Source organism: Camelus ferus, chromosome 12 (assembly GCF_009834535.1).
Source record: "Camelus ferus isolate YT-003-E chromosome 12, BCGSAC_Cfer_1.0, whole genome shotgun sequence".
Classification (NCBI taxonomy): Eukaryota; Metazoa; Chordata; class Mammalia; order Artiodactyla; family Camelidae; genus Camelus; species Camelus ferus.
The window spans coordinates 22364525-22374966 of NC_045707.1; the positions used below are offsets into that span (position 1 = coordinate 22364525).

The window sequence follows — 10442 nt, forward strand, 5'->3', positions numbered from 1 at the left end:
CTTTGGACCGGAGGAGGCCTAAGGTGAAAGCCGGCCAGCTGCGGCGCAAGAGCAGGCGTTTCAGCGCAGCTGCTCCTTCAGACGGTGAAAAGGCTGCCTCGGATCACCAGGAATGATGTTCACACCAGACATTCTGACCTTTACCCCAGCCCTGAGCCTCGCCCCATTCCTGAAGCTGAGGGCCCGACCCCAGCCCCTGCCCCAGTCCCAGGAACTGTCTCATCTGATCCTCCAGCCTTGACCCACGCTCACTGACCAGCCCTCTGCCTGTCTCGCCTACCAGTTCCATCCAGGTCCACCTCCTGCTGCACCGCCCCCGCCTGATCCTGCTGGACTCTGTTTGGGCCGATACAGCCGAAGCCAGTCCCAGCCCCGGCAGCTCCTGTTTGACCCTGCCTGTGAGGGGCTGCATCTGCAGAACTGCCCACCTGGGCACAGCTGCTAGATTGAGTCCTTTGCCACCACCCACCCCTTGAAGTCAGGCCCTGGAACCTCCAGCCAGCCCCACAGAGCACTGCCTCCCAGAGGAACGAGAGGGACCAAGGACCCTGAGCTCACAACTCCATCTAGTGGAGCTCCAGCCAACAAAATGGTTTCTCCAGAGAGAGCATCTCAGACATGGCTGCACATATGAATGACCTGGGGTCTTGCTCAAAATGCAGATTCAGATTCAGCAGCTCTAGGGTGGGACCCAAGACCCTGCATTTCTAACAAATGCCCAGGCGAAGCCAACATCACTGGTCCAGGGAACACACTTTGAGGAGAAAGATTTCAGAATACTAATCACTACAGTTTTGCAAAATTGAAAGAAAAAAAAACCCACTTCACAGTAGTAAGAGCCCTAATCTCCACCAAGGGGAGGGAGTCATTCCCTCACAGAACGCTCCCGCCCACAGAGTCTGGAGCCTGTCCCTGCATACTAGGCGCTAATCACATGCAATTCTGCTTTGCATTTCGCTTAATAGTTTCCTACAGGGGTGTTTCGTTTACTGCTCAGGCACCTGGTTCCTTTACAGCATTCATCCATTCTGCAGACATTATCGAGTATTCTTGTGTTGGGGCTAGAGGAAGATAGAAGACATGGTCCCTGTGCTCAATGGGCCATTAAGGGAGACAGATACGTAAACAGGTATTTCCGCACAATGTAGTGAGTGTGAATATAGTGCCTGTATATAGTGTGAGGGAGAAGAGGCCTAGAGCCCATCAGGTCAGGGAGTCATCAGGAAAGCCTTTCTGGGCACCGAAGAGCCTGAGCTGAATCTAACAAAGGCCAGGAGTGAGCCAAGTGAGGTGCAGGGGCCCCGCCTGGCACAGGCTCCGGCGTGAAACAGCCGGGGAGGACGGAGCCGCGCACGCTGCGGGCTGGCGGACCGCAGTCAGCGAGTGGGGAAGCCTCGGAGGAGAGGCTGAGGTTTCCACCGGGAGCCAGTCACACAGGGCCTTGTCGGCCACGCTAAGGAGCTTGGGCTTCATCCTGTGGACAACGAGGAAACAACTCCGATTTTTAAATAAAGGTGTGGCATGATCATGTTTGGGTTTTAGGTAAAGCATGTTTGGGGACTGTGTGGAGAATGGACTTCAAGGTGCCAAAACTAGAAACAAGGGGACCCTTTAGGAAGCTTTTTTCAGGGTCCAGAAACCAGATGACCTGGGCCTGAACTAAAGCACTGGTGGTCTGGGCTGAGAAAGATGAGACGGGGGAGGATATAGCCTAATGGCAGAGCGGGTGCTTAGCATGCACGAGGCCTGGGTTCAATCCCCAGTACCTCCACAAAAAAAAGGAAAGAGACAGATTCAAGATCTATTTAGAAGGCATTTGGAAATGCATGGCAAGATCTAGTGCTTTATTGCATGGCAACAGTGGGGGATAAGCACAGGGCAAAGGGCTCCCAGTGCTTGGCTTGGGGCATTTTCTATGTTTCCACCCAAATCAGAGAGGACAAGAAGCCTTGCCTGTTCGGAGTTCAGGACCAAACCCAACCTCTATGCTAATGGGTCTCAAATCTCCAGCCTAAAATGTTCTTCAAAGTTCCAAATTCCTATATTTAACTGTTCACTGGACAGATCACCTCCAGCATGCCAAAACCAAATTCACCATCTTTCAAAAATAAAATAATCTCTTATTCTGGTAAATTGAATCCAGTGACCCAAGTCAGAAGCCTTAAGGTAATCTGCTAAGAATTATAAACGCTTGGTGGTTGCCGAAGGCTACTGGGGAGTTAATGTTTAATAGGTACAGACTTTCAGGTGGGAAGAGCACGAAGCTCTGGAGGTGGATGACGGTGATGGTTGCACAACGGGAATGAACTTAATGCCACTGAACTATACACTTAAAAATGGTTTAAATGGTTACTTTTGTGTTATGCATATTTTACCAAAAAATTTTTAATGAAAAAAGTAATTATCAGTGCTACCTTCTTAACACCTCTGAGATAAATCTCTTCCTCTCTGTCCCCACCACCATTGTTCCATAGCTGTTCCATCCTTCATCAGACCATTACAAATCATCTCTCAACTGGTGTCCCAACCTCCAGTCTTTTTTCCTTAAATCAGTTGTCAGATGTTTCCAACAAGCCAATCAGACCATATGACTGGTTCCCATCGCCTGTAGGATAAGATCCAAATCCATTGGGTCGGCATATCAGGCCCTCAACAATATGGACTTTTTATTCATCCAGCCAATAAAGCTATTTTGAGTGGTCCCTGAGACAGAAACTGGAAATGGCCCCAAGGACACAGCAACGAGGAGGAACATGTGCTCCCTGGCATCGTGGAGCGAACTCACTAGCAAAAACAGCAGATTTTAAAACACAGACAAATTGTTAAATGCAAAGAAACAAAATTTAGAGGATTGAGTAGATGAGAAAGACCTTTAAAGGGAGGGGTGGTGGGGAGTCTGAGAGGGAATGCCAGGGGAATGGTGTGGAAAGAAGATTGTGTTGTTGGGGTAGCCTAGATGGGACTTCCAAGGGGGAAGTATTAGCCAGCTGTTTCTGAAGCTGTTAAGGGGTCAAATAAAATAAGAACAGGAAACAGCCACTACGTCTGGCGATGTGGAGATCACTGACGGTCTTGATGAGAACAGTTTTAATTAGAGCAATGGATTGCGGGCAGAGGAAAAGTACATGGGAGGGGAGGAAACTGAGATAACATCAGGAGAGACTCAGCAAGTATGACTCCGACGTCAACCTAAAAAACGAGCTGGTAGCCAAAGGGAGATGTGGAGTCAAGAGAGAGTGGAAGTTTTTTTTAAGTGAGTTAACTTCAATTTGGTGGGGGTGGGGAGGTAATTAGGTTTGTTTGTTTGTTTGTTTGTTTTTAATGGAGGTACTGGGGACTGAACCCAGGACCTGGTGCACCCTAAGCATGTGCTCTACCACTGAGCTGTACCCCACCCCGAGAGTTGAGTTTTTGTTAACCTGACATATGTGAGAGCATATTAGTATGCTGAAAGATCCATGAAGAGGTAGAGATTAATGACTTAGGAGAGAGAGAAGATAAAACTAAGATTAGAATTCATAGCAGCACTGTTCATAATACCCAAAAAGTGGTAACAACCCAAATGAACATCAACTGACTGCTGCATAAACGAAATATAGATCACAAGCTGCATACAGCCCTGAGCTGGATCCCACAAACCCCCGCTGCTGTCCTGTCGTCAACACTGTCACATGTTCTCCATCTGCCAAAGAGGGCAGAGCTGGAATTGCTGAAAAACTGCAGCCTTTGGGTCAGGCTGATGGAGCCTTGACTCACCCACCTTCACTGCTGCTACAGAACCGCCACTACCAGCAACTGCCACACTGTCCAGCTGGAAGCGGGAAGATGCCCTGTGCCTCCCACAGTCTGATCTCCCTCAAATGCTTACCACTGGCAGGACTCACAAGGACGAAAGCCAAGTAAATGTAGTTTGCAGACTCCTAGTCCCAGCAATATAGTGCAAAGTATAAAAAGGCGGGTGAAAGGCTAAGAGAAAATAGTTATAATCTGGGGAAAGCACTGACGTATTCCCATTAATCTCAAGAGCAAGAAAAAGAATTTAGTATCCATACTACTATTTAACATTGTTCTGAAGGCATTAGTTAAAGCAAATAAGCAAAAGAAAGAAAAGAAATAAAAATTAGAAAGGAAGAAGTGAAATTATCTTTATTTGCACAGATTATTTTATACCCAGAAAATCCAAAGAATTAAATGGAAACAATTATTGTAAACAATGAGAGAATTCAGTAAGATGACTTGGTACAAAATGGATATACAGAAATCAAAAAGGATGTTACACATATGCAAATAGCAACCAATTAGAGGATACAGGCTCCCTCTTATAGTAACCAAAAAAGTAAAATAACTAGAAATAAACTAAGACATGTTCGATGTCTTTGAAATGCTGCTGAGGGGACAAAAGATGTGAATACTTGGAAAGACATAATATACACTTGCATAAAAAGATGTCACAAATAAAAAAGAAAAGCTATGTCAGTTCTCTCTAAACTATATTTAATACAGTCCTAATAAAATGCTCACAACAAGCATCATACTCAATGGTAAAAGAAAGAAACCTTTTCCTTGAAGATAAGGAACAAGAGGAGGAAGCCTGCTTTAAAAACATCCGCATTGGAAAGGAAGAAGTAAAATTATCTCTGTTTGCAGATGATCTGACCTTACACGTAGAAAACCCTAAAGATTCTTCCAGGAAAAAACTGTTACAACTAATAAATAAATTCAGCAAAATGGCAGTGACAAAAGTCAGTTGCATTTCTATACAACAACAATGAGCAATCTGAAAACAATTCCATTTACAACAGTATCAAAAAGAATAAAATACTTAAGAATTAATTTAACCAGGGAGGTGAAAGACTTGTACAATGAAACTATAAAACATTGTCAAAAGAAATTAGACATAAATAAATGGAAATACATCCCATATTGATGGATTAGAAGACAATATAGTTCAAATGTCAATAACACAACCTAAAGTGATCTATAGATTCAATGCAAAATCCCAATGATACTTTTTGCAGAAATAGAAAAACTCACCTAAAATTCATATGGGATCTCAAAGGACCCCAAATAGCAAAAACGATCTTGAAAAAAAAAAAAACTGAAAATGGAACACTCACACCTCCTGATTTCAAAATCTACCATAAAGCTACAGTAATCAAAACTCCATGGGGGGTAGGGGAGAGGGAGGATAAATTAGGAGTTTGGGATTTACATATACACACTACTATGTATCAGACAGATAAACAGCAAGGACCTAGTGTATAGCACAGAGAACTATATTCATTACCTTGTGATAACAGGTAATGGAAAAGAATCTGAAAAAGAATAGACAGACAGAGAAATAGATATGTAGGTAGCTATATATATAATGTATAACTGAATCACTTTGCTGTACACTGGAAACTAACACATTGTAAATCAACTATATACTTCAATTAAAAGAAAGAAAAAATACTATAATATTGGAATAAAGACAGATGTATAGACCAATGGAATAGAGTAGAGAGCCCCAAAATATACCCTCAATTGTATAGTCAAATGATTTTTGACACGGGTGCCAAGACCATTCAATGTGGAAAGGGCGGTCTTTACAACCAATGGTGCTGGGAAAATTGGATATCCACAGGCAAAAGAATGAAGTTAGACCCTTACCTAACTCCACACACACACACACAAAATTAACTCAGAATGGATCAAGGACCTAAATGTAAGGCCTAACTCAATAAAACTTAGGAAAAAACAAGACAAAATCTTCAGGACATTGGATTTGGCAATGATTTCTTGGGGAAGACACTAAAGGCACAGGTAACAAAAGAAAAAATAGACAAATTGGACTTTGTGAAATCTTTTAAATTTTGTACATCAAATGACACTATTCACAGAGTAAAAAGGCAAATCATAAATGTTACCAGCTTATTATCCAGAATATATGGAAAACTCCTAAAACTCAAAAACAAAAACAAACAACCCAATTCGAAAATTGGGAAAAGACCTGAATAGATGTTTCTCCAGAGAAGGTATACGAATGGCCAATAAGCATATGAAAAGATACTAGATGCTCAACATTAGTAATCATTAAGGAAATGCTAATCAAAACCACAATGAGAGGGGAGGGTATAGCTCAGTGGTAAGAGTGCCTGCTTAGCATCCCAGGTTCAATCCCCAGTACCTCCACCAAATAAATAAACAAACAAACCTAATTACCTCCCCCACTAATAAATAAACAAATAAATTTTTAAAAACTACAATGAAATATCACTTCAAACCCATCAAGGTGTCTGCTATCAAAAAAAAAATAGGAAACAACAAAGATGTGGAGAAATCAGAATTCTTGTTCACTGTTGGTGGGAATATAAAATGGTACAGCCACTGTGGAAGGCAGTATGGTGGGTCCTCAGAAAAATCAAAAATAGAATACCAAAAAAAAAAAAGCCATATGATCCAACAATTCCACTTCTAGGTACATGCCCTTTAAAAGAATTGAAAGAAGTGTCTCAAAGAGACATTTGTACACCCACGTGCAGAGCGGCATGACTGACGGTAGCTAAAGCATGGACGCGACCCAAGTGTCCACTGATAGATGAATGAGTGAGCAAAAGTGGTGTATATACATAACAAAACATTATTCAGCCTTAAAAAGGAAGAAATTCTTCAATATGCTGCAATGCTTGAGGACGTTATGCTAAGTGAAATAAGCCAGTCACGAGAAGATAAACACAGCATCATTCCACTTAAATGAGGTACTTCGAGCAGTCAGAATCACAAAGATGGAAAGTATAATGGTGGCTGCCAGGGGCTTGGGAGGAGAGGATAGAGAGTTACTGTTTCACAGAGTTTCCATTTTACAAGATAAAAAGAGTTATGGGGATGGATGGTGGTGGTGGCTGCACAACAGTATGAATGTTTTTAGTATCTCTGAATTGTACACTTAAAATGGTGAAGATGGTAAGTTTTATGTTATGTGTCTCTAACCACCACCACAACAAAATTCAATTACACAGTTAAAACAAAAGAATAGTTACACATTTTAAATAAATGAATAAATATCCATTCCACAAGCAGGTGATGCAAACATTTGTCCACACAAAGACACGTATGTAAATGTCCGTAGCAGCTTTGTTTGTAATAGACAAAAACTGGACACAACCCAAAGGCCCATCCGCAACTGAATGGATATATAATTTGTGGTATATCCACAAAATGGGATATTATCCAGCAATAAAATGAATGCCAAGTTGTTGATTTCTTTAAGTAAAATTTCCTTCACCATTATGCATTAGCATTATGCAAGAGGGGGATTATAACAATCTAAAATCTCACAGGGACCATTTTCCAGGGCCACTGATGACCTCTGGGGAAGGACTGAGTTTAAACAAAGTCCCTGATTGGGACGGGAGCTCAAAGTCCACTGCCTCTGTCCTACCGGTCAAACCCACTGACGTCACCATCCTGGCCACTGGGGGCCTCAGAGAAGAGGTCTGGGGACAAACCCTGAGTCAGGCGGGGATGAACTATTTCAGGAAGGCGTCTCCTGCACTGTGCTGCTGGAGCCCGAGTGGCCCCTGTGCCGCTGCCCAGCAGAAAAGTCCTGTGACAACCCTCCCACCCCCACACCCCTACCCTTCCCACCCCCACCCCCTGGTTAAGACACATTCTTCTCTGTGTTTGGCTTGTATCTGGGGCAGAGGCAGGCTACCGTTTACAAAGCCCTGGGGGTGCCAGTGGCACCCAACCAGAACTTCCAGCTTGCATAAACCGAGCAGAACCTGAGGACCGAATCAGGCCAGGGCGGGCTGGCGTGAGTCAGCTCTGCTGGGCATTTGGCCCCTGCAAACTGTGATCAGAGACATAGCCCCCCTCCCCCTTCTCTCCCTTCTGAGATGGTCAGCACACACCATCCTCTTCAACTGGGCAGAGCGCCCCGAACTCAGGACACACTGGCGCCACCTGTTCCTTCGCCTCCCATAAAATCTGCTGAAGAGCTTGTGGGGGCTTGGGACCTGTGCCCTCTGGAGGGATTTCACAGATCCACTCCACCCGGCGAGGAGGAAACTGCCAAGTAGGAGACAGGGAGCAAAGTCCTACCGCGGGGCAAGAAGAGACGCGCATCTGCAGTGGCCGGGCAGCGCGGAAAGGCCGGGCGCCAGGGAAGCGCCGCTCCCAGCCAGGCTGCCATGGACACCCTGGTCCGGCTCCTGCAGATGCTGGTGCTGCTCTTGACCCTGCCCCTGCACATCATGGCTCTGCTGGGCTTCTGGGAGCCCCTGTGCAAGAGCTATTTCCCCTACCTGATGGCCGTGCTGGCGGCCAAGACCAACCGGAAGATGGAGGGCAAGAAGCGGGAGCTCTTCAGCCAGATAAAGGGGCTTGCGGGGGCCTCGGGCAAGGTGGCCCTGCTGGAGCTGGGCTGCGGCACTGGTGCCAACTTCCAGTTCTACCCATCTGGCTGCAGGATCACCTGCCTGGACCCGAACCCCAACTTTGAGAAGTTCCTGACAAAAAGTATGGACGAGAATAGACATCTCGAGTATGAACGGTTTGTAGTGGCTTTCAGGAAGGACATGAAGCAGCTGGCCGATGGCTCCACGGATGTGGTGGTCTGCACCTTGGTGCTCTGCTCAGTGCAGAGCCCAAGGAAGGTCCTGCAGGAGGTCCACAGAGTGCTGAGGCCGGTCAGCAGGGAAGGGTATGGGTGAGGGGCAGCAAACGTAGCATTGGCCACCCCAGTGTCCGGGGCACCCAGGACAGGGAATCTCGTGAACTAGTGCATCTGACACCCGTCCATCCCCATCTGCTGGTGAGCAGGAAACATGACCAGGGCTGGATGTGGAAGCCCACAAGAGAGCCACCCAGGGAAGTCGGGGAAGAGGGGAGGACACCTAGGGGTGGGATGTTTACATTGAGATCCCAGGGATTAAGCAGGGGCTGGAGGGAGTGGGGCAACTGACAATGTTCCAGGTAGAGATATTAGGGGCAGTAGAATCCCAGTAAGATTGGGAACTGGGTGTGGAGAGAAAGGAGTTTAGGACGGTTTCCAGGTTTTTGGCATGAGCAGCTGATGGAGGGAGTGAGGGAAGGTAGAGGGAAATGCCTTTTGCAAGATAGGAGAAACCTGCTTTGAACTCTTTAGGTCTGAGGTGCCATGGAGGCAGAGAGAACCCAGAGGTAGTTGGAAGTCCAGATTTGGAAGTCAGAAAAAGAGTGAGCCTGGAGATACAGATTTGGAAGTCACCAGCTTTAGCTGGTAAATTCCAAGCACAGAGGAGTATGAGATCACCTAGGGAAGGCACAGCGAGGAGCGAAGAGCTGGAGGAACCCCAGTTTAATCAGAAGCCCAGTGCAAGTTTTCCCCGAAATGCTGGCTGAGATGTCCAGGACACGTGTGTCTGGCTCTCGGGAGGGGGCTCTGGGCGAGCATCTCTGTATCCAGTGAGATCTCTGGATACTGGTTCTACGCCTGCCCTTCTGTCTGGTTCTCCGCCTGCCCGTCTGTCTGCCCACGGTTATGCTGTCCTTCTGGCCGTCCTTTGAGAATGTCTCACCAGTCGTCCCCAGTCAGTCACGGGAGGCTCGTCACACGCTCTGGGCGGGCAGCCGGAGCCGGGGCGCAGGAGGTGTCACGGAGCAGGACGGTTTGCTCCCCGAACTTGAAGACCAGCACCTCCCTCTTCACCAAGAGGTTTCGGGCAGGCGTGGCCGGCAGGACGGAGGTGAGGTTAGAGGCAGGCGGTGGGTGGAGCAGGTGAGTGACACGCTCTTCTCTCCCAGGGAGGATTGTTCTTTTTCTGGGAGCACGTGGCTGAGCCGCGTGGGAGCTGGGCCTTCCTGTGGCAGCAAGTTGCAAAGCCCACCTGGAAACACATCGGGGATGGCTGCTGCCTCACCAGAGACCTGGAAGGATCTGGAAAGTGCCCAGTTCTCCGAACTCCAAATGGAACGCCAGCCCCCTCCCTTAAAGTGGTTGCCTGTTGGGCCGCACATCACGGGGAAGGCTGTGAAGTAAGCCTTCCCCAAATCCTGCCTGCGGTCGGAATGATCCCACCCATCTGCTGAGTCTGCCTTCTCCTGAGAGGATCTGGGCAGAGAGAAGCCATCCCCCCACCACCCCTCCCCCACCCCACCCCTCCCCCCCCACCTCTGCCAGGGGACTCTCCAACCCTTCCCTCTTCAGTGGAAAAGCGCTATTGCTCCCCTGACCGCGGGGAGGGAGCAGTTACACCCTGCCGTACCCCTAGCTGCAAATTCCTGGATTGGGTCTCCCAGTTTTTGCCCAACCACCCCAGGACAGCTGCCCTTTCCTCTTTCTGAGACCACACTCAAGTGCCCCAGGACCTGGTCACACAAGTCATGATACATGTGTCTGTGCCAGGCCCCCAGCACTCCCTCCCATCACCACCTTTGTCCTGAGCTGTGTGCGTGCAGAGAAAATCTGCCCTCTCCTG

The 10442-nt window shown here is 47.2% G+C and overlaps 1 pseudogene; it reads left to right on the forward strand.

Moving 5' to 3' along the window:
* Positions 1-7753: 7753 nt before the first annotated feature.
* Positions 7754-10417, forward strand: LOC116656619 (annotated as a pseudogene).
* The last annotated feature ends 25 nt before the right edge of the window (positions 10418-10442 follow it).